This window comes from Haemorhous mexicanus, chromosome Z (assembly GCF_027477595.1).
Source record: "Haemorhous mexicanus isolate bHaeMex1 chromosome Z, bHaeMex1.pri, whole genome shotgun sequence".
Taxonomy (NCBI): domain Eukaryota; kingdom Metazoa; phylum Chordata; class Aves; order Passeriformes; family Fringillidae; genus Haemorhous; species Haemorhous mexicanus.
This window is the reverse complement of record NC_082381.1, coordinates 41085050-41108559: the sequence shown is the minus strand read 5'-3', so window position 1 is coordinate 41108559 and position 23510 is coordinate 41085050. Positions and strand designations below refer to the sequence as shown.

Sequence of the window (23510 nt, the reverse complement as noted above, 5' to 3'; positions counted from 1 at the left end):
TCATCTGTCTCGATAAAGTGCTCAAAATAACCCCTCTCTGATTTTGAACTCAGATAACTTTTGCCACCTTAGATAAAACTGAGAGTGTGCTATAGTTCTATAATATAAGACTGAGTTTATTCAGAAATTTTGTTGTCTGTAGATGTTTTAAAGCTGTATCTTTAAGCATAATTTTTTTTTTTTTACAATCTGCACTTTATTAACTGGTCATATAAACACTCTAATAGCACAAATAAATATGTTTATATCATTGTATAATAATTTATCTTATATCAGCTGTAATAGACATTTTTATACTTAAAAAAATGGATCTAGAAGAAGTAGAGAGGAATACAGAAGAAAACAAAGCTCACACATTCTAAATCTAGACCTGTAATAATTTCTGATCATTAATTATGCCCAGACTGTTCTTTCTTTAGAAATATATATCCATGTACTGATTTATAGCTTCTATAGGTGGTTAATCTTTGCCTCATAGTTGTGTCTTGACCCTATATTTCAAAAGTGACAGCTTTCTCCCCAGATTCCTAAGATGTTTCAGAAATTTCACTGTAATATCAGCAGCTGAGAAAATTTCATAATAAATCTTTCAATTGTATTTTATATATTTTATGCATCCCCACAATGAATTATGTTACCCTTAAACATTAAATACAATGAATGTGATTAGCATTCTATGCAATGAATAAAATGGTACACTATCAGCTAACTGCAAATTGTTCAAAATATTCTACTGGAAGCACACTTCATTTTTTTTTAACCATCACAATCCCGATGGTGATAAGGTTACTATTTTTGTACCAAATATATTAAAAATAGATGAATAATATGATAATTCTTAATGCTTGACCTAATTTCTTTTGAGGCAAGCTTCAATTATAAAAAAATTAACCTTTATTTTTTTTTTTTCTCCTTGTCTTACTCCAGTGGAAATGTGTTCTGTTTCCTGTTTGTCTTTCAAGGCAGACTTTGCTCTCCAAAGTTGGATTAATGGCTCTGAATGCATCCTAATGAATGAGGTTTTCTGCAAGCATTTATCACTGCACTATCTGAATCTTTCCCCAACATTAATTAATCTATCCATTATTTATGGATTGTGTTAAGAGTTGCAAAGACTGAAAGCCAATGCTAAAATTTCACCTCTCTGCTCTCTCCCATAATGATGAATTTAGCCCAGGAGGGGACTGAGAGATCAAATGGTAAAATGGTGAGTTTTTTTTATTTCTGGAGAAAGCATGGGAGACACAAGAAAATATTATGCTCTCCCTGCTCCTCTGGAAACTGACAAGGGAAAGTAGTGGGCAGAGGAGAAGAAGAGACAGAAAACTGAGACACAGGAAATCAGGAAACACAGGACAGGAGGATAAGAACATAGTGAATGCAATAGGAGTAATTTTTGGCATTATGCTTGGTAATTTTTTCCTTTCAGAGTGGAGGGTAGAACTCTGTACAACCAGATCTGCATTCCACAAACACTTTCCCCCAGTTTTTCACTGGAAAAACATCAAAAAAACATCAAAACCTTCTGAGACTGGAGTGCTCTCCTTTAGCAAAGGGCACGCAGGTCCTATTCCCTTCTCTTGCTTTCTCTAGATTCATCCCATGTAGAAAGGAAATGGCTCACTTTTTCTCATAACTTTTGTCCTCACAGACATTTTAGTCAAAATTTGTATTTCTATTAAAGTATTGTTTAAATAAACTTTATTTTTTTCTTAGGAAAGTTTTGTTGTTTCCAGAACAATTGTACTAGAGAGGATCTGAAAATTTAAGTATCATCCAGTCCATGACTTTGTGTTTTTCCCAGAAGAAAAGCAAGTAAAAAGCCTAAAGAGATCAGAATATTTGGGTTGACTAGACTAGACCCACTTAGCTACTTTTTTATTTTGTATTGTAGTAGGGCCACATTTCTAGTGCACCATCTGCTCTTTCAGAAGCTGATCTCTTTTTTTTATGCGGGTGAATTCAATCCTGTTTTGATCATTAACTGTGATAGGAACACAAATGCTTTTCTTCAAAATTTATATTATCATCTGCCTTTGTAATTTTTTATTATTTCAAAATTTCTATTTTCAATGTGTGCTTTAAAACTCTGGAATTTTTTTCTGTCTGAGAAGCCATTCTAAAACTGGGGTATTGGATGTATTAAAGGAGTGCAATTAAAGTGTTTTCTATGACATTGGAGAACATTGTCACAGCATGATGGAGTGGGTCAGGTTGGAAGGGACCACAGTAGGTTATCTGGTCCAAACTCCCTGCTCTGACAGCACACCTCACAGGATTGCATCCAGATGGTTCTTGAATATTTCCAGTGATGAACACTACACAATCTTTCTGGGTAACCTGTCCCACTTCCTGGTCACCTGCACAGAAAATAAATTCTTCCTCATATTCAGGAGGAACTTCTGTGCATAAGTTTCTGCCAGTTGCCCCCTCGTTTGGTTAGCTTGGGTTGGTAGTAACCAAATATATTTGTCTTTAGAAGCTTAGTCTCCTCTGGAAATTACACTGTTGTTGAATAAAACTTAATAAGTGTATAAGGAACCCTATTTTTTCTCTTTTACAGACTTCATAAAAAAGCAAAGGAATAAATCCCAAAAGTATGTGCTGGAAATGCCATTACTAGCACCCAGGGTCTTCTCTCAAACATTTAGAGATTAGTTTTTTTCCTGGCAGATGAACAAAACTGGATATTAACAATTCATGTCACCTACCTTTATGTTTCTCAATAGCTCCTCTATTAATACTTAACATGCAGAAGGTATATATTGTCTGAAGAGGAAAGCCAGCATTAGAGGGAAATATAATGTCTTTCTATACAATTGTTCTTCCTCAAAATGATGCCATTACAGGTGCTATTACAGCTGGTGATTGCGGTATTTTGTCTTTGTGTTATCTGAGATCACTTTCTTTTCATGTCAGTTGCAATGTGTTTGGATGGGTATAGAAAATATTTTAATAAGAATAATATTTTATAGGCAGCTTTAGAGATGGAAGAACAGTGCTGGCTTTTTGTTCATTGTAATGTCAGTTCTCTTGAATTCCTGACTGGCCAATTATTCCAACTCTGCTGGAAAGCTGAGCAGGTGTTAGGGTAAAACTTGAGTAGTTACGTCTCCATCTGTTGGTAGTTCTCCGTGGTGCCCTGAGGCTATACTGTCCCTTCATATCTGTTCCTTGCTTCCACAGTGGGGACCAATAAATGAATAAAATTCAGAGCATAAATAAGAGCACAGGAAAGTTGAAAATGTGCTGCTGTGGACTCAGGTATCTTCTCTAAAGACAGAGTAAGTAGAGCTATTCTTGTGTACAGAATTTCTGGTATTTTCCATTTCTCTTCTTGTCTTCTCAGTCATATGTATATTCTTATGTCTGGGGAAAAAAAACCCAAACAACAAGATAACAATGTCCCCCAGCCCTCAAAAATTATACCTCATAAACTCTAAAATTCTAAATGTATTGCTTTTCAGAGAATGTATCTTTTTGGACGCAAGTCTGAGAAAAGCATAGCAAATTCCCTTTTATTTCAATGTTTGCAAAAGGGATAGCCCTCTTCTTTATACTTACTCTTAAGACATGAGTCAGGCAGCTCCTGCTCCTTATCTGGAAGCCTTTGCAGTATCTAGAGTAATAGAATAATGGAATAGTTTAGGTTGTAAAAGGCCATTAAGATAATTGAGCTCAGTTTGTTAAAAAAATTGCATTCTGGCCATCCTGGAGACTCTTGGCAGTCACAATTCCACTACCAGAGATTTTAGCTGCTGGGACAAAAGCCCCATGCAGTGGGCAACTCAAGGGAGCCAAAGGGTCTCTGCTTGACTCCCTACTCCCCCCACGTTCACATGGTCAGACAAGATTTTCTTACTGGTTTGCCACCAGGTTTCCCTTTGAAGAGTCTTGGATATCTTGTTCCATAAAGCTGTTTATTTGGGGTGAAGTAACACAGAAACAGCTCGAGCTGGGTCCTCCAAGGAGAGACCCCCGACAAAGAAACCCCTGGGCTTTTATACCTTCACAGTCTAAGCAAGCTCAAGTCTTGCTCTTCTTCTTGAGTCTTCAGCTCCTGCCACGTCTTCACGCGTCCAAAACCTGGGCAGTGACTCTGGTCTTCATGCCCTTTGTTATGGAAAGGGCTGGTGGTTCATGTCCTCTTGTCTCAGACTCACACCCAGTGTCAGCTGCAGCTTGCAGACCAAGCTACCTGCACCAGATGTATTCCTCAAAAAATCCTTACTGGAGCACTGCCAAGTCCACCACGGAAGCATGTTCCCAAGTGCCATATTTGCATGTCTTTTAAACACCTCCAGGGATAGTGACTCAGCTCTAATAAATCTGTGAAATAGGTTTTCTTAAATTGATTTTGCACCTGTTTGCCTTTCATATCTTAATTGCATTAGGCCAGAAGCTAAATATTTATTTTTCCTAATCTTTGGCTTTGAGTAATCTTAAATCTTGGCATAATTAGAAGGGGATTATGCCTCCGGAGTACCTAAAAGAAGGTAAATCCTTAAGAAGGTTTTTCCTTGTACTGCATGGAATTGCTACTCCAGGGAACAAACTTTCTGTTTCCTTAGTCATTCTTTGACCCTGTGATTTTGAACTGGCTAGGAAATGGGAGTTGTTAGTGCAGATTAGGTTGTGTTACAGCGCTGTCCCTGGATGATGGAAGAATTCCTTGTGGAACACATGCATATTTATGAGGGGCAGACCACTGAAATTGCTGGGTTAATGTAGAGGTCTCCATAAATAATTCAATTTAGCTGTGTTTTTTTTTCCCTCTCTGAACCTAATCTTCACCACAGTTTTTATTTTTGGATTGTACAGGAAGTCCTTTTGGAAATGACATGGTGCAATGCATACATATGGAGTTATGTTCCTGAACAGTGCTGTATCAAGACTGCTTCTTGACTGCTTTGGACTTAGTTAGCATATGCAATTGAATAAAGAGGAACTCTTTTGCCAGTCATTCCCTTCCTACCAAGGACACCTTGCCCCCAAGAGGAAACAAATTGAACCTGTCCAGACAAGAGGAACTTCTGGTGGTTGCAGGTTATTGGAGATTAGAAGAGGATTAAAGGCCATGGAGGTCTCAGCCAGGAAAACTAGAGACCTTCTAGGCACCAGAGTAAAGTGACCATTGACACACAGCTCAAACCTGCAATAAATCTACAGAAGAAGCTATGATCTGCTCGCAAAGATAATGCTGGCAGACGAATTCTGTGTGAACATTTTTTATTTCTACTGTCTCACCTAATTATTTTGATTTTCCTCAGAAGGTGAATTTTTCTAAATAATTTTTTAACAAAATCTGGCTGAACTGGAAAGCCTTCTGTATCTGGGGAGAAGTAGCCTGTGATGGGTAATTTAGCTAGATTGATCTCAAAGCCCTGGCTGACCTGTCATGCTAACATGATCCTAATTGATATACAAGAACCAGAAACTCAGAGTTTGTACTAACTTTTTGCTGTATGCGCCTTCAGGTTTAGTTTTGCCAGTGATTCAGACCAAAGACTTGCTAAAGACTTGCTGCATGTACATGCAGCCTCTGTATCTGTTCCATAGAAACCGGTGGTATACAGAACTGAAGTGCTTCCACCTCAAATCTTGGACACAGGTGATGCATGCTTCTGGATTTGGGCTCTGGGAAACCTGCATCCTCTTGTTTAAATACAGCAAGTGACACCAGAAACATCTCCTGCCTGAGCAAAGGTGGGCAGTGGGATGCAGATATGGTGCACTTCACAGTATGACCACAAAGGTCTTCTCTGGAGGAGCAAGATGAATCCCTTCTGTGTTATTAAGGATTTTTGGGGAGAAGGGCAGATAACTTATTTCTGCAATACAAAACTTGCGGGATATCTCACTTCTATAGCAGAGTTGAAAAAACACACAAACCAGAAATGTTCCAGGGATTACATGTGTGATGCAATGACTTAGGACAAAAGAAGAAGTGCTGTGTGTTAGAATATCTAATACAAACTGCATATTTCCAAGGTGAATATTTGTTCCACCTCTAAGCCGAGTTTGCACAAGAAAAGGGACTGCTTTAATTATACTGTTTTGTTCTGTCCACCAAGAGGTTCTCTTGAATTTAAAGAAAAACAGTGCCAAATTATGTTTGTTTTCTTTAAAAAAAAAAAAAAAAAAATTGTTCCCTTCTATATAAATATGTGATGATTTTAATCGCCTTTTAAGTGAAATTCAGGGATTGTTTAGGCATAAGGGAGTTCCAAACTACAAAACTCAATCTGTGCAAACCAGACCATGGAGAAATGCAGTGTTATTTACTGATGGCTTAGGGAAACGAGCACTTTAAAATCTTAAAAAAAAAGAAGCCTGTATGCTTAAGAAATATAAATTCAACAGAAAATAAAAGCCTCTACCAAACAAAGCAAAATTTGACCATCCAACTTTACAGTAAAGGAAGACTATAAAGAATTCATTGGTGAAATACTGGTCCAGGTAAAAATTAAAATACATGGTGGAAGAAAGACTGATTTGGTGACCTCTTTGGAGAGGAAAGAGAAAAATCCTGTCATGTGTATAGGCTTCAAAGTGGAAACAATATCTTCAGTCTTTCAAGATCACCTTCACACCCTGGAAAGCCCCTAAGTTTGCCTTGGAGAAGATGGCAATTAAGATATTAGTTAGGTGCATGGCTTTGTCCATGGTGATCTTTTTTCTTGCTAGCAGTGACTGAAATATGCCAAGATTTTTTCTTCTTTTAAAGGCTGGGGTGGGGGGGGGGTTACAGCAGTCAAGGTCCACCCAAGGACCAGTGCAGAAGTGTGCCCAAGGCAGAAGTGGGAAAACCAAGTAACTCTGCTGCCCTGATATGTAAACTCTTGGTGTGCATGGGGAGAACTTGCTTGTTCTGGGCTGGAGGTAGGCAGGGCTAAAACTAAAGCTAAAATATTTGTTCAATAACTCAAGACAAACAAAATTTGGTGCTCAAATGATGGGAGAACTTTGAGCACAAATCCACTCATACTGAAGTAATCCTGTCTATGAGGCCAACATTGTTTAGGAAAAGATATTAGAAATAAGAGCTTTTGGAACTGTAGCAAATCTGGAAGAAATAAAGAAAGGACAGATAGGAATTTGCTGTTGGGAAGAGCTTGGAGGGAGACCAAATATGGAAGTATGGCAAAAATGTGAGTCTGAACTCAAAAAGAATAGGGAATAAGTTTTAAAACTTTACATGGGAAAAAAGAGTAAGGAATGGATCTTTGCTCAGCAGGAGTGTGGATGCCAACAGACAGCAGTAATGCTGGCTTGCATGCCTTGGCTCATCACAGTGCTGAAGGGTCATCCTGCTCCACAGACATGCTGTCCAGAATTGCAGAGGGAAACAGATTTATGTTTCCATACTATCAGAACTGGGACTGAGTAGTGCTCAGGTATGTGATTCATTAGACTTAAAAGCTGTAATTAATAGCTTTATAGTCAAGCATAATAGGCTGCATTATTATATTATTGTTATATTGCCAAGATAATTTATTCTTTTACTTCTCCTCCAATTTCCTAATGGTTTTCTCATTAGTCAATAAATATCTTGATCAGCTGGCCTCTTATTTAGCTATGGGAGCGTGGTACTGTGGCTGCAAAGTGGTGTTGGAAAGGATGCTGTCTTTCAAGGGCTAAATGTGTATCACTCTGGAAGACCTTAAGTGTCAGTGCAATCATCATTTGCTGAGGTCTGTCTTTGTGGTAGCCCCCACTTGTCTTCCACAGTCAGGGACAAGTGTAACCGAATATATACAAGTGAGACCAAGCCTTCATCTTACCATTGTAAAAATTAGTGCTGCTCTTAAAATGAAGATGTCTTTTTGCCATTAGCAAACTTCAGCTAATGATGCATTTGGGAGTGAATGTTAGCTGTCACGCAAGGCAACACACAAACAAAACCCCAGTTGTTTCTTGTTCCTCAGGCAACATTTTGCAACATTTTATTCAAGATCAGATCCTACTTTATTCTAGGGATTCTCGTATCAACTACTTTAATGATGATTAGCCCAGGGACTTTGAGAACCGTGGCTAGTGTGGGAGACTTGGTGGAAGAGGCTCGTCTGACTTCACCTGGCTTTTTCTCATTTGTGTCAGTCAGGAGAAAACCCATTATGGTTTTTACATACTTTCCTTATACTCCTCACTGTCTCAATTATGCTGCTTCTCAGTTAAAATTATTCCACAAATAAAAATTCGTGTTATTATCTCTGTTAAATGCTTCAGTCAAGTTTTTTTTTCTTTTGCTTTTAAAGACAATTTTTTCTTTCACAACAAATTTGAAATACTTTAAAAACATTTATTGTCTTTTAAAGACCTTAATGTACTCTAAAAGACTTTCAATTTGTAAGAGATTTACAAAGAGGACAAAAGATGCTACAATGACAGGGAAGAGAGAATAATGAGAATTGGACAAGAAGAAAAGCTGTATTTAACATAGTCTGGCTGCCCATAATTTCTTTCTACTAGATGCCCTTTGGCTTATGGTGTTCTGATACCTAACTTGCTTCATGAAGAATCTTCTTTTAATACTACTTTGAAATGAATAAGTAAACGCTCATATTGATTTGAAGGCCTGCTTTATGGGCACTTTTAATGACTTACATTCAGTTAGAAAAAACACATGACTGGCCGAAAAACCACCAAAACTGCATCTTTAGCAGCAACATTCTTAGGTAACCTGTAAATTCAGACTTATATTCTGCTCTACCCTCTGCTGTTTGGAGTTTTTAGATACCTTGGTTTCGCACAGGCTATAATCCAGCCACATCTCATTGCAAGGTTTTACAGCCAAACCTTGTGCCAACCTGATAGTGAGGCCCTGGAAAAATGCTAAGATAAAACTCTGAAATGTTAAGCCTTGTGTTTTACCTGTGTAAGTAGTATAATTGGTAGATGTGATGATTGTTTAGTAATTAAAATAATTATTGAATAATCGTAAGAAGAACAATGAGAAACTGTTTGTTCCTAGTCTAAGGTGGCTATGCTTGGCTGAAATCTATGTATACTATAGAACAATGTAAGTTTAATAATTAACATGAAAGTTATATAACAATAGAATATAAAAGCATGTCCATCCCAAACCTATGTCGGAGTCAGATTTGGGTTTGTACCCCTGACACCCAGAGCTCTTCAATAAAAGCACCTGCATATAATCATTTCTCGTGTTCCTGAATGCTAACAAACCTTCTGCTGAAAGTTCATGGGATGCTGACAGAAGCATCTCACTGGAAAAGGACTTCAGTAAGGTAGTGACAGAGAAAGAAAAATTTTATACTTTGAGTTTACACATGTCTTTTATAGGGGAGGGAATGAAAAGATCCAAACTGAGAGCCACATTTATTAAACAGGCAAGAGAAAAATAAGCAGTTGGCACAAAAATTGAAGCATGAGTATGTGTGCACAAACATATGTATTGATTCAAAGTGTCATGGTAGTTGATTAGACACTTTGTGACTTCTTTTGCAAACTATAGATCAGTTTAGAAGTAGTGGCTGGTGGAGAATGCTAACCACTTAATCATATGTGCAGTAAGAAGTTTCCAAGGGTCTCTTCACATTTGTTATCACAAAGCTCTGTAAAATTTTGGAAGTCTTTTCTGTATTTCTAGGTCAAAAAGGATGGATTTTGTAAAGCAGAAGAAAAAATTGGTCACATAAAAATATTTCAAAGTTATCCTTCAATGATATGTCAGTTTTTCACTCAATTGTAGAAGTAATAAAAATGTGGACTCTTGTAACAAGAACTGCTCTAAATGAATGATATTATTACATAGTGTGCACTTGACCTCATATGATTTTTAAAATTCTTAATGCAATTTTTGATAATGAAAGGCGAAGACCTCACAGAGCTCTTTGCTTCTACTACAATGAAAACTATATAAAAATTGTGTACAGATTTTCTTTTTATTACTGTGTAATAATTAAATCGTCTATGAAGGTATTTTTTTTTGTCACAGTGTAAGAAAATAACATCTTTATCTTCTAATCCAAATGGTTGTCCAAAAGGAAGTAAACAATACCTTCAAGTACTGGATTTGGAACTCTTGTTTGATACTTTTTTTTAGCTAAAATACATGTGCTATAAAATTCGAAGTTTGGTGTGTCTTCTAACAATAAATGAAATCTACCTCTGCATGACCTAGCTCTGATCTGCTATCAGCCTTAGGCAGCTTCTCTGTTTGTAACTCTCTTAAATATGTAAAGAAACTTAACTGGTTTCTTTCAGTGAATCTGTATGTCTGAAAAAAACCTTCAAAAAGCTACTTTTATCCTTGGGCAGATTCATTTTAGGACATTCTTTCTGCACAACAATATCTGTACCAGAAAGTTTAAACTAACCTAAATGGGAGATGAGAGGCAGGTGTTGGATAGTTGATTGGGATAGCAGCAGAGCTGCATCAATCATCAGACCAAACCTGAGGCTAATTTGTAGGCTGAAGAAGTTGTCTGTGCTGACTTAGCTTAGCTAAGATTAATATACTGCTTCATATCCCCAAGACAGATAATCTCACCTTTCCTCTCATTTTTCATCTATCTTCTTGGTCCTTTGGTGCTTTGTTTTCTTTTTCTTTTCATTTTCTTTTTATTTTTTTTTTTCTCATTATTGGTAGACCTGTTATAACCCACTATTTTTCCACTTTTAATTCAAGGGAGGCTGACTTTCACCTCTCTCTGGGGGCTTCATACTATCTTATACAGCTCTTGAGACCTCCTGCTGGGGAAGCAATCACCACAGCAAATCAGGACGAGATTCAGACTCTGCTGCTCTTCAGAAAACAGCTGAAGTGTACTGATCACTCCTTCCTCTCATCTCTCACTGTGTGCTCAGAGGGAGAGAGTCCTTTATATTCCTGTTTTCAAATCCCTGTATAGGACCAGTGCTGAAATCCCCAAAGCTGAGCTACTTCGGGCTACTTAGCCTTTTGTCCGTAGTTATATGAAGGGAAAGAGGAAGGTTTCAATGCCTTTCTGCTGAATCATCTTAGTTAGATGGAAAGACTTGTATGACTGAGACTGGATTTAGTGTGGGGGGAGCTCGAGGTAATTGGGTGGGGAGATATGAAATACAGAAAAGGAAGAGGGAGCTGCTCTGTGTTGTAAATGTCAGAAGCACTAAGGCCCAAGTCTGTCAAGTTCAGAGATGAGACGTAAGCCTGAATCTTTCTTAATTCAGCAAGGTTCTGTGAGTGGTTTTGTCTCTTTCCTCTTACTGAATGAATATGAATTTACTGGTAGAGAATGGAACCATGTCCAAATCTACTGTTCTAGCACCAAGGCAGTAAGGGTAGGCAGGGACCTCAAATTCCTACATTAACTGTGATGACCTATGGAGCACTGGCTGCTGAGTCCTTTGTCCTCATTTTTTGAGACAGCAGTGTCCTTATAAAGATGAAATTAATGAAGTCATTTATCCAGTAGGAATACTTAACAATATCTTTTAGGCTAGTCAAATGATGCTATATGACTTACAGTCAGCTCCACAAAATTCATGCTGATTTCAATGAGAGAATGATTGGTAGAGTAGGATTTGTTTTAAAGTACTAACTAGATAGCTGAAATCAGTTAAGCAACTTACATAGCATACACTTACTCTCTGTAGTCAATATCCTACAGGGCTGTTTGTCCCATCCTGACTTATTTGAATTCATCTTTCTCTGCAAAAGCCTGATTTCTCTACTAATTTGAAAGAACTCTAGCTGAAAAGATAAAAATCATACATAACTCCTGGAAATTTTTAGCATGGTGCCCTTCATTCTAGTCCTAAAGAAGGAAGCAAGTCCTAAAGTGGCTTTCACAGAGTACTGAACTCATTGCATCCTGGAGCAGCTCTAATACAGTTGCTGCAGAGAGGCTTGTTCTCCTCAGGGCTCTCACCTCCGTGAGATGACAGACCTATGTCAACAGAATTGAACAAAGGAGTTTTTCATATCTTCATATCCCAACCACAATCAAAGAATACATTTTGTTGCATTTTCTTTTCCCTTCTTATTACCCAGTCCCCTCCCATTGCACAAAAGCAGAGATGTTGAAATTTCATTGCATAATGCTGAATTTGAAGAAGAGTGCTGAAAAGGAATTGGTTGATACAGTGGACCAACTCCCTCAAAATAATCATTGACTCTTGCTTCTGCTGACAGAGCTGATGGCAAAAATTGCTGTTATATGCAGTCTCAGATATTTGTTACCCAGCCCAAAGCTGTTGTGAGGAATCCTTGATGCTTGGCCTGGCAAACCCTTCTCCAGCAGATGGCATTCATAGCTTGTTTCTCCTTGATAATGCACCAAAACCACACTGGTGGCTATGCCTAATCAAAGCTCTCTTGTTTCTGATCAGTGTGTGTGTTTCAGCTCTGCAGCAAAAATTTTAACCTGAGAATCAGTGTCCTATAAAATAATAAAGGAAGAAAACACTATAAATAGCACCTGTTTTGTAAAATTTAGGTGTGTGATTTTTTCCCTCAAATTAAAACCTTAGGCTGCTATCACTTTTATTTTCTTTGTATTATGATGCTTATCAAGTGTTCAGGAAAATAAAAATGGGTCATGAAACTGGTGTGTGTGTGCGTATGTCTGCTACTATAAAATAAATCTATTTTGCCCTTTCTGTCATCTTTCTGTTACCTAGGGGTTCCCTGATGAACCTTAGTTTATATAACATAGAAAGTCTTAGGAAAATTCATTGCCTTCAAAAAGATGGAGTATTAATAACAATTTAATAATAATAAAAATTGTAGCCAGAGATTATGGTACATTTGCTCATTTTACCTCGATAAAGTCCTTTCTGAGCTTCCATCAAGGTGTGCTGTGTTATATGTCTTTCAACAGGCTCCACGTTGACAGGATGGCACACACAAATCACAGTCTTGCAATAGGCAAAGTGAATATTACTGCTTTTGTGGAACTGTACTTTCCTATTCCAAAGAATTTGGAACTTGAAAACAAAGGACCACTCAGGGACAAAACTTGCAGCATATATGCATAGATGGAGCTGTGTATTAAACTAGCATTCGAAAATATTTTGTGGTATTATTCCAAAATATTTTGTTCCTATTACTTTCTAATGAATATTCAGGTTTCCAGTTTTGTGAGGAAAGGAAATGCTTATTATAAACTTAATTCATGCACACACATAAGCAAAAGCTCACATTCTTGTCAGACTCAAAAACCAGAAAGGATAATTTAACCAGAATACCTACTACACCAAGTAAATACAGGAGTGAGGGAAAATTTTCCTGATCTTTATTCTGCCTAGAATTTTGCTACACCTTATTAATGTCCACTAAATATAATGTTTATTACAAATGTTCTTATGTATGGCCTCTCAAAGTGCTATATTATTTTTGAATACAGGGCAAAAGGTGTTCTCAGGTATGCTTTCATGAAGGAAAAATGCAGCTACATAAAATGCAGTGGTATTGCAGAGAATGTAACATCTGATTAGGAAACTCCTAACACAATATAGAGACTTGTCCATATCCTGCATTGCTACAAATCTGTCCCTCCTTGGTACTTGCTGGGAACATCAGTCAGCTGCTGGCCATTTTTGTGGGCTCTGTGAGCTGAGTCATCCTTATTTAAGTTTTCTATGCAGATGTCAGGCTTGAGGAGAGCAGCAAATCACCCAACAAGGACCAGCAGTTTTCTGTCAGATGCTTCAAAGAAAGGAGAAGGCTGGGGGAGTTAGAAGCCAGACTGATAATCTTATGCTTGAAGGAGCTGGATGTAGATCCTTTCTGTGTTGTTACTTCTTCAGCTGCCTGAGGACCAGCGATTTTATATTTCTTTGCTTCATTTCCTGACTTACAGCTTGGCCATATTAGTGCTTCTTTGCTTGTAAAGGCTTCACTGACTTTTTTTCTGTTCCAAGCCACTGCAATATTCATTGTGAGTACCTTGTAATGTATAGATGAGAGTTCCAGAGAGAAATTATACATGTGGTTATTCTACTTTGAGGCAGAGAAGACCTTTCTACAGTATTAGTCTGCCAAACTCAAAACAGGTACCTATGTTCCTGAAAAAAATGGGATCAGGTTATTTTACATTAATTTTTATTTTCCACTTCCCCTTGATAATGAATATGATTAAAGGGTAACATAATATATATGGAGACCGGAGAAAAATTTTCAGTGGTCATCAAATGTCATCAATAGATTTCAGCTTAATAATTCACTGTTTTTTTTGGGATCCTTCTCTATTTTACAAAAATGCAGAAGTGCACTATGAGATGTATCTGGATATAGTGAAATTGTACAAACAGTGGTTTTCTCTGTGTTGTGATCTGTACTTGTCTTTAAAGTCAACCCTAAAAGTAGCAGCCTCTAAAAGACATTGTAAGAATCAAAGTCAGTTAACTGCTGAATAGTCAGAGTTTTGCCATGAAGTCTGATACATGCAATAGCCAACCTTTGCCTATTTTATATGATTTGTTTTTCTTTTCCTTTGTTGATAATGCAGGTAACTACACGCTAAAAAACCCCCAGCTCAGCTGGCAGGCTGAGAATGACTGTCATGACAGACTAGATGTAAACTAGACTATCAAAATCAAATTACTCAGGAAACTTGGGAGCAGGGTCTCCTTAGACCCTTCCTGTCACTACTTCTAAGCTGCCTAAGAAAAGTTTTTTGCAAAAAGTTGATATTACATGTTCGCTGTTTTGGATGGAAGTAAAGGCATTTAAGGTGGGTGAAAGAATTTCAGGGTGAAGTCAGAGAGATGATTCTCCTCACATGCCTTTGTTATGTTGTACAAATTTAAAATTTAAAATTTACTGCAATTGTTTTCTATTTCTTGTGCTTAAGAAATGTATTTGATTCATATGATAATGAAAATCTTTAACTTCAGGAATTTTCTGGTTTTGTGGTATTTGATATTTTAAAAAGAGACTTGGGGAAGGCTGTAAAATGTTGTTTTGAGGTCATTATCCTTGGGGATGTGAAGGGACAAGTGTGTTCCACAGTTCTGATGTACCCTTGGGGTGAATAACTGGCCTACCTGTGATCTCTGTATCCTCTCTCAGCTTTGCATCTGCCTTTTCTGCATCTGCCTTTTCTGCATCTGCCTTTTCTGCTTTTCCTTGCAGTTTTGCCTTACAAAAGACTTTATAAGATAGAGCCACATTTGCAGTAGCTGCAGTAATTGCAAAGTTCTTGTTGAAATATTCTGATAATGATTCAAAGCTGGTACCATTTGGAGGGATTTCTTTTCCCATCTCTGAACAGCTTTTTCAGCATGAGTGAGGTACAGAAAATGCTTTTTGCTATGTCTGCTGTTGGTGCATTTCTGTCTATTGCTTTTCTGTTTTCAGCAGTTCATTTGCAGTCTGTGCTTCTGATTTTTTCCTGGATTCTTGTTATCATTAAGTTAACTACAGTCTGTTCCTTATTTTCTCAGAGTCTGATGCTCAGTGGTGTTTGTTGAAGGCTTCTCAAGAATGCTGTGCCTTATCTGCTTTATTGACAGGGTGAGGTTTGAGGCTTTTCAGTTGCACACATTTGTAAAGTTTTCCCCTCACTGGTCCATTTCTTCCTTTGAAATTTCCACACAGAGTTTGACTTCTTCCAAATACGGTACTTTCTTATCACTGCAGTGCTTGCTTCAATTTCTGTTTCCAATGTAGATCCATTTATCTCATCTTCCAGTCACTCCTTGAATTCAGTGCTTTCTCATATATGTCTTCTGTTTTGTCTGATACTACCTGCCTGGCCTCAGTATGGGGATTTGTGCTGTCACAGCTTTGCTTCCCAAGGTCTCCGGGCTTATCTGATTCTTGTTCTGAGTCTTTTGGTGTCCAGCTGTGCCTGCAGTGGTTTGAGTCATACTGAACATTCTTTGCTTTTCTTCAGTTTCACAAATGTTTGCTTTTCTCTGCTATGATGGTATCTTGGACCTGGTCCTCTACTAAAAGGAACAATCCCTGTGTAGTCTGTTTACTGTGAATTTTGTGTTGCTACTTTTCCTTGTTCTTAATTATGAATTTTTAAAAAAATGTTTTTACTTTGTTGTAGCTGATCGTGGTTTTCATGGTATTTTGCTTTTGACAGAAGACCATATTGGGAAGATAGTTTAACTGTGGTTGATACAAGCACATATTTTGTTATGTGTTAAATTCTGTGATTTTTTTTTTTTTTATTTTAATGAGAGAAACTGTATTTTCAGCTCTACCTTTGGGTATAAACCACAAATTGACAGTTTTTTAAGTTCATTCCTAGCCACTCTTAGCTGCATATTATGCCTTTGGATAACATACTGGCTGTTACCACAATATTTACTTGTCTCAAGAAGCTTGAGGGGTCTGACATTCCAATGCCAGAGATGATTTAAAATTTCTTTGTCCACACTCCAGACACAAAACTGCATGGAATGGGTAAGGTTTAACAGTCTTGTTTGAAATCTTACATTTGCCTTATGGATTCAGGGCTTTCCATTGGATTTTTTCCACAGGCTGTCATCACTCCTAGCTCTATGCTGTTCTTCTTTGTGGGACAAATACAGAATTTCCACTCTCTCATCTGATCCAAATCACATTTCAGGTCACTTGTTGTCCACCTCCCTGACAATTGCTAGTTTTTTTTTTTTTTGGAAACCTACCTTCAAAACCTGGAATTATCAGGGTACACATTTCTTTTCAAGCAGCACAAATGTTTTCTGTGTCCTGAATTTTTGGAGCTGGCCTGTGCAAGGGGTGGTTGAAAGACACCTGGTTCTTCTTGAAAAAAAAAGATTGATACAGGGTGTGAGGCTGGTGGGGGGAGTGAGACCTGTACCTGCTCCCTTGCTGTTTCCAGCTCTGGCACCACAATTGCAGGAATGTTCTAAGTGAGGCAGGCTGCCTGATCTTGAGATGGTCTTGCCTGTTTGAATTGTGTATATTGGTGGGGCAGATTGAGAATTGAATTTTACATTTTACTCTCTCTTTGCTCGACATTGTAATGAGTGGTCCCACATTTCCACTAATAGTAATGACACGAGTGCATTTGCCATTTACTTCATTTACTGTTGTCCTCCTTCACAGGACTGGAAAATTAGAATCAGACTTAAAGCATACATGTGGGTTACAGGATTTTTTTTTTTCCTAGGGAAAGACAATTCTGGGAAGATTCTTGAAGTAAAGTTAATGTTTTATTGCAGAGCTATGAAACAAGATTTGAAATTATGAGTTTTGTGATGAGAAGTGAAAATGTTTTGTGGTGGTAACTCAAAAAAGCTTGTTTTAAGCACAGTAATTGTGTAAATAGTTTGCCTAGCATCTAGGGACATTTAGAACAGCATGTTACATTTCTGTTCATTTTGTTAATATCTTTTATAGCCTGATTCAAAACATACAGAAAAGAAATTAATGAAACTTAAATGTCCTTGGTTTTCCTGTCATGTAATCCTTACCCTTTTTCTAAACAAACAGTAAGAAACCAATTTTAGCCAGGGATGTACAAATACGTTTCCCTCTATATCAATATAATTTTGCTGTGATCTATGGCATTATATTAATTTGAATTTTCATTCACTCTCCTCTCTTCTGGAAATGTTTAGAAACTGATTAAATAATAGGAATAATGCTAGGAATAGTAATTATATTCTCTAGCATAGAAGAATTCTCAAAGATTAGCCATGCAACTTATTGTACTTGAGGTTTAGAAGGGAAAATGGAGACTTACAATTATTAGTTAAATTATTTATGTGGTTATAAATAAATAAATCAATAAAATACTCATTGGAGCAGTGCTGAATAAAAGAATTTCAGAAGTAAAATGAATCTATCATAGCCATTTGGATGCTAATAACCAGCTTCAGCTTGCACAGCTGTGCTGAATGACTGCTTGTTTTACCATACATGAGATTTGGGAACTCATCAAATAATTGAAAAATACACTGAACTTCTTTAATTTTTAATTGCTAGTTAACTGCTATTTACACAGCTTTTTCAATTGCTGGTGCATATGGGGACAAGGACCCCATACATCTCATAAAATATGTCTGTAAGCCACAGCTCTTCCTGCAATTCCAAATCCACCTAATTGAAATTTTCTCTTCTGCAAAAGTACAAGCATCCTGTGAGTATCTATGTGGCAGATGTGCTACTCCAAATGACTGACTATTCCTAAATGTCATCTTAAAACTTAATTGACAAATCTAGATAGAAGGAGTTGAAAAGGGTAGCGGAGGCTGACCTACAAGCACAATTTTTTTTGTGCAAAGAATCATGATATGGACTGAAACCTTGAAAAGATGATGCTTATCCTGTAGTGTTCTCTGTGGATTATTAGTAACCGTGGATGCTAATATATTTATAATATTACAATAAGCTTTTCTGTAAGTTTGCAGACATTAAATATGTACCAGTGTTGATTTTCCCCCTTGGTTTAAACACTGGTGAGTAAAAAATGCTGAGAAGAAAGAAAAGCTGGGAAAAGTTACCTTCTTAGAAATTCATGAACTTACAGTCATGCCAAAAGTGAATTTAAGTGCTCAGATTCTTCTCATGATAAAGTAAGACAGTATCCAAGTTTCTAATGTCTAATGTCACTTGTTTACTGCTGGCCTCTCCTTTCCATTTCCTTTTCTTTCCTTTTTTCTCATTTGTGTCTACATTTTTAGTTCAGTCATTTTGGAAATGCACTTTCCTGAGAGCTCACTGACATTTTACTTATTTTGTAGAAAGTATTGTCAAGAAAAGGGAAAGTAAAAGGAAAAGGAAAAAGTGGAATGGGGAAGTAAAAGGTAAAAGGGAAGGAGAAGGGCAAGAAAAAAGAAAGGGTGACAAGAAGGGAGGGGTATGGGAAAAACAAGGAGAAGCAAGAAAATGCAGGTGTGTTAATTTGAAATAAATTTTTAAAACTTTTCTGATGAATTTTCTTTCCACTACCACCTGTCTCAAAATTGAATCTTTTTTTTTTTCTAATTTTTTTAAATTTTATTTTAAATAGCTTACATGACTTGTACTTTGCATTGATTTCTGGGAATGCACAACAAAGGACAAATGCAGTTGAATCATTCATGAAGAAAGTCACAGTAGCCATTAACTGATAGAATTTTCCTTTCTAATGCTACCAGCCTTAGTCCTCCAGAGGCTGTGATGCTGTTTTCCTTCCACAGTGAGTGCTCCGTGCCGTGCTCCCCTCAGTATTTGCCAGTAGTCAGACATTATGAAGAATACTGCCTTCTGCATAGTGAAGTGTAAATTTCTTGAGTATTAGACTACAGATGTATCCTTTTAAAATAATGTCACATAATGTATATATGAATAATAATTAGAAAATAAACCAGCCTGGAATGATGATACTCTGTATTAAATCACAATATAGTTCTTCCCAGGGTTGTTCTTGTCACCAGAGATTTAGCTGCAAATTTACACAGCAGTCCTGCTACATTTTCTGCTTTGTAAATCTTGCTAACTGGTAATGGGGATTGTCAACTCCTGAGCCCGACAAATTTATCTAAACAGATATACATCTGTTGTATGTGAAAGTACTTACTGAGTGGGCATTCTATTCCCATTGAGACAAAAAAAGTCACCAGTAAGGCATATGATTTTTCCTTCAATACTGAGTATTTGGGACAGAAGCAAGACAAAAGAAACAATTTTAAGGGAATATTTTAATCACAGACCTCATTGCAATGACATCAGTAAGTCATCTGAGCGGGTCTGAATCAATGAAGTCTAAACAGGTGGGATTCTTCTGGTCTGTATACATTTTAAAAAAATCCAAACCCTGGAACTTGGTCTCTATCTGGAGGACATTAATAGGTGAAGCTCTGAAAAAAACCATCAGTGAGCAGTGCAAATTAGGCAAGAGCCTCAAGCAAGATACAGCTGAGCTTCCTGCTGCTGTTTGATCTGTTTCTCTCACTCTTGCACAGTGTAAAAACAACAAGCAAGTTTTAGATAACACAGCAAGTCATACAGTTAACAGTATTCATTGCCGTATTTTTAAATGCTTCCATAAAAACTTGGAACATATGTAAAACCACCAAAACTTTCTGAGAAACAAAATAGATTAAGTTATTACATTTTTATTCCTTGTCTAAATGGTTTATGCAGAAGTTAAGAGCATGCTATTGTTGCTCAGCAACTTTGAAAAAACAGCAATTAATTAAATACTCTGCACATGCTTAGAAAACTAAATTTAGGCAGCCATTTATTAAAGACATTTATTCACATTCTATCCAGTTGAGATTTCTGCACTGGATGATGGATGATAAACTACCAATGTCTAAGGGTCTTTATCATGGGTTTTTTCAACCTTTGGTTCAAAAAAGAAAACCTTGTTCAAAACAATGGTTTTATCTGCTTCCTGAAGCCTGACAGAACCTCCAAGAAAAGTACTTGTATTTCTCTTTTGAAGGCATATTTCTTTTGCTTTTTAATGGTGATAATATATAAATATCTTTGCTTAGAGTTTCAGCAGAACCTTGGAAATGCAGTGGTAGCTGAAATGAAACAAATTATGAGAAGGACTAAAAGGTGGTTACCACTGGTTTTGTAATCCTTTTATCCCTGGGTAATTCCATGTATCCTTATAGCTACAGCAGAGTTGTTCTAGTTTGATAGTCTGTCTCCGTTAATGACTGGATTTAAATATTTTATGTGAAGTTTATGAAATTATAATGTGTAGGCACTCTAGGATTCACCACCCACTTTAAAAATACCCTGCTATTCTCTTCATTTAATGGTAGATGTCTGTAATGATATGTGACTCTTCTGAACTCTATTTGAAGTAATGCAAGCAAAGGCCAAATACTTTCTGAAAGTAATTCCCAGTGCTATCATAAATTTTTTTGTTTTGTTTTGTTTGATGATATCTCAGTCTATGTGCATATACACAGGTGGGGAAGTCTGTCTAGAGGAAGAAATTTAGTTTTTTTCAACTGAATGCTCCAGGCTTCCACAAAAATTCACAGTGGCTGCAGGGCTGGTAGGTAAACTCAGAAAAGTGTTTCTTAACAAGGAAAAGAGGCACTTTCTTGCAATGTCAGTACTTCAGAATTGCTGTAGTAGTCCATTAAACTTATGTAAAGCTGTCACAGGAGAGACAAGAATTTTTTCCCAATCAAAAACTTATTTAGGGTACAAAGCTAAAATCCAAATAAACAGCTATATCTTTTTTTCAGTGACCCTGGATATTGGTGCTTATCCCCAACAGCATTTTCCAGAATATATTTTATATGTTAAGCTTCACAGAATTTTCTTTGTTCTTTATCTCTTTTTGCATTGACACCCAAGTTTCTGTTATCTGCTACTGCTTTTTCTGCTTCAAACACCCTCCACATCCCCCACTCCCCTCCCTTTAACACGGGTACCCAGCTAGTGGTTTAGAGACTGTGCAATCCTTGGAAACATGAATTTAAAACATTTTTCCTAGTGCTTCCATTTATTTGAAACAGACTGTATTAAAGATTTTTTTTTTTAACTGCAATTTCTCACATAGCAAAAACATGCTTAGTTACAAGATACTGGGCCCTCCTGCTAGTGAAGGACAGTATTCTTGCTCTTTTTCTTAGAGCATTGACAAGTTCTTGAAATTGCAGTAAGCTCTTGGCATCTGGCAAACTTAATGTTCCTTAGCTGATACTCATTGCCTAATATTTGTGTGGGTTTTGATTGGGATACCCTGGTGAGGAACTTTATTCCATTTTTGCAAGAGGATTGTGACACACTACAAATTTTGGTGCTTCTGTTACATATTTTCACATCTTCAATATTTATAGTGCAATGTAGGAGCAAAGTTTAAAGGTTTGTTGGTGAGAAAGTTTTAAAATCACATCATCAGGAGAAATGACTTCTATGAAGAATCAGGAAATCAGAACTATTTCCATCTGGAGTGGATGAGGCTGACTTACCTGCTAACGGGGTGCAGAATGAGGCCTTTGGAGGCAACAACAACATAGCATGTTTTAAAATTTAAATCAGGGTACAACAAATGCCTATTCCAGTGGTACAGAGCCAGGCAGCTTTATGAGGTTGCTGTAGTTCTCTTTGTTGAGGGTCTGTGAGGTGGCCTAGGGGGGCATTCTTTAATAACCTGAAGGCACAGTCCCTTTTTCAACAGGTGGTATTTGTGCTCTGAAGTCATGGGTTGATCTTTCAGCAAATCCAGCTTTCAGATGCCAAAATCACATGAAATGCACAATACAAAGGGATGATACAATGCAAACTGATAAAGGTTAATTTCCCCTCCTTGTCTTTTCTTCAACATTCTTAACGCCTCTGAAGCAAAGAGCAAATCCCCAGAACCTGAAAAAATGTAGCAAGAGCAACAAAAATCTAGTTTGTTGTATTTCCTCAGGATTTTTGCAGATACCTTTCATTTGTCCTCCTCTCCAGAAGAAATTCATACTGCATCTTCAAGTGTATTGGTCAGAAATGCAGTCTTATGTTCTTACCTGACCTAGATTAAAGTTCCATTGCTGATTGCTGTATTAATGACTGTGAAGACACAGCCTTGAGTTCCTCCTGCTATGTGTGCCCTTTCTTTTCTCTACTTTTCAATTTCAACCATGAAGCTTCCTTACTGCTGTGGAAATCTTTCCATGCTGGGCTTGAGGATAGGAAGCTGACCTTAGGATGGTTTTATTCTCTACAGTAAAAATTTGGAATAGCCATGCCCATATACATGCAAATGTGTAGAATAAACTAGTTATACCGGGAAATATGAATAGCTTGAATTTGTAGTAAGAAATGGTAGATGAAAATCTCACTAATTTATCTTGGCTGTTGAAAATTGGATTCTTAAAAGTCCCTTACTTAGATTGAACCTATTTTGTCAAGATATAGTTTGATGCCAAAATTCTAGGATGTAATTATAAATTTTCATTTTTGAAGTCAGCCTAAGAAAGTAAACCATTGTGTTTTACATAGAACTTTCTACCAAACAAGATGATTATATATACCTTCTGAAAGTTATATATATATCTCCTGGGTTTTGGGATAAACGGAGCCTTATATCCCTGAGTGTACTCTGTCAAATTTTCATCATCAGAGTCAAATTAGGCATGTCCTGCCTACTCAAAATTTTTAGCCCCTGGTCTTCATCTTGCTTCTTTCCAGCGGGCGATATCTGTACATACAGCTGCTGAGTACAAAATGATTGATACAGCCATGCTGGAGTGGTGGCTTTGCCTCATTATGAAAGGATCACCAGGAGCAAAGAGCAAGCCAAGCCCAAAGAGCACTGCCCAAGCCCAAAGAGCACTGCCAAGCTCTGCTGCTGCCAGCCTCATCTCAGTCCAAGCAGTTCATGATTCCTGACTGTCTTGTCGCCGTTGAACAACAGCGAACACGAAAGGCCTTGTAACAGATTCAGCAGGACGGTGAGAACAAACAACCCAAATGTCTGTCTTAAACCAAATTGTGAGTGGAAACAGCAAATGTGCAGGTGATGGCAGAAGGCATGTAACCACAAGTAATTATGGCAAGAATTCACCTAGCCTATCCTTTTTTTCAGTATGTGTGCATGAAAGAAGGCTGAAGCAGACCTAATAATTCACCTGATGGAGCCTGCTGGTCCCTT

General features: G+C 37.3%; 1 long non-coding RNA gene across 1 annotated transcript in view; it reads left to right on the top strand.

Moving 5' to 3' along the window:
- LOC132322193 (uncharacterized) overlaps positions 1-12554 on the top strand; it is a 54793-nt gene extending 42239 nt beyond the window's left edge. Inside the window, exons 3-4 of the long non-coding RNA XR_009485039.1 lie at positions 3187-3284; positions 4822-12554. This is a non-coding gene — a long non-coding RNA (uncharacterized LOC132322193). The remainder of the gene's footprint in view (positions 1-3186; positions 3285-4821) is intronic.
- Positions 12555-23510: the final 10956 nt, after the last annotated feature.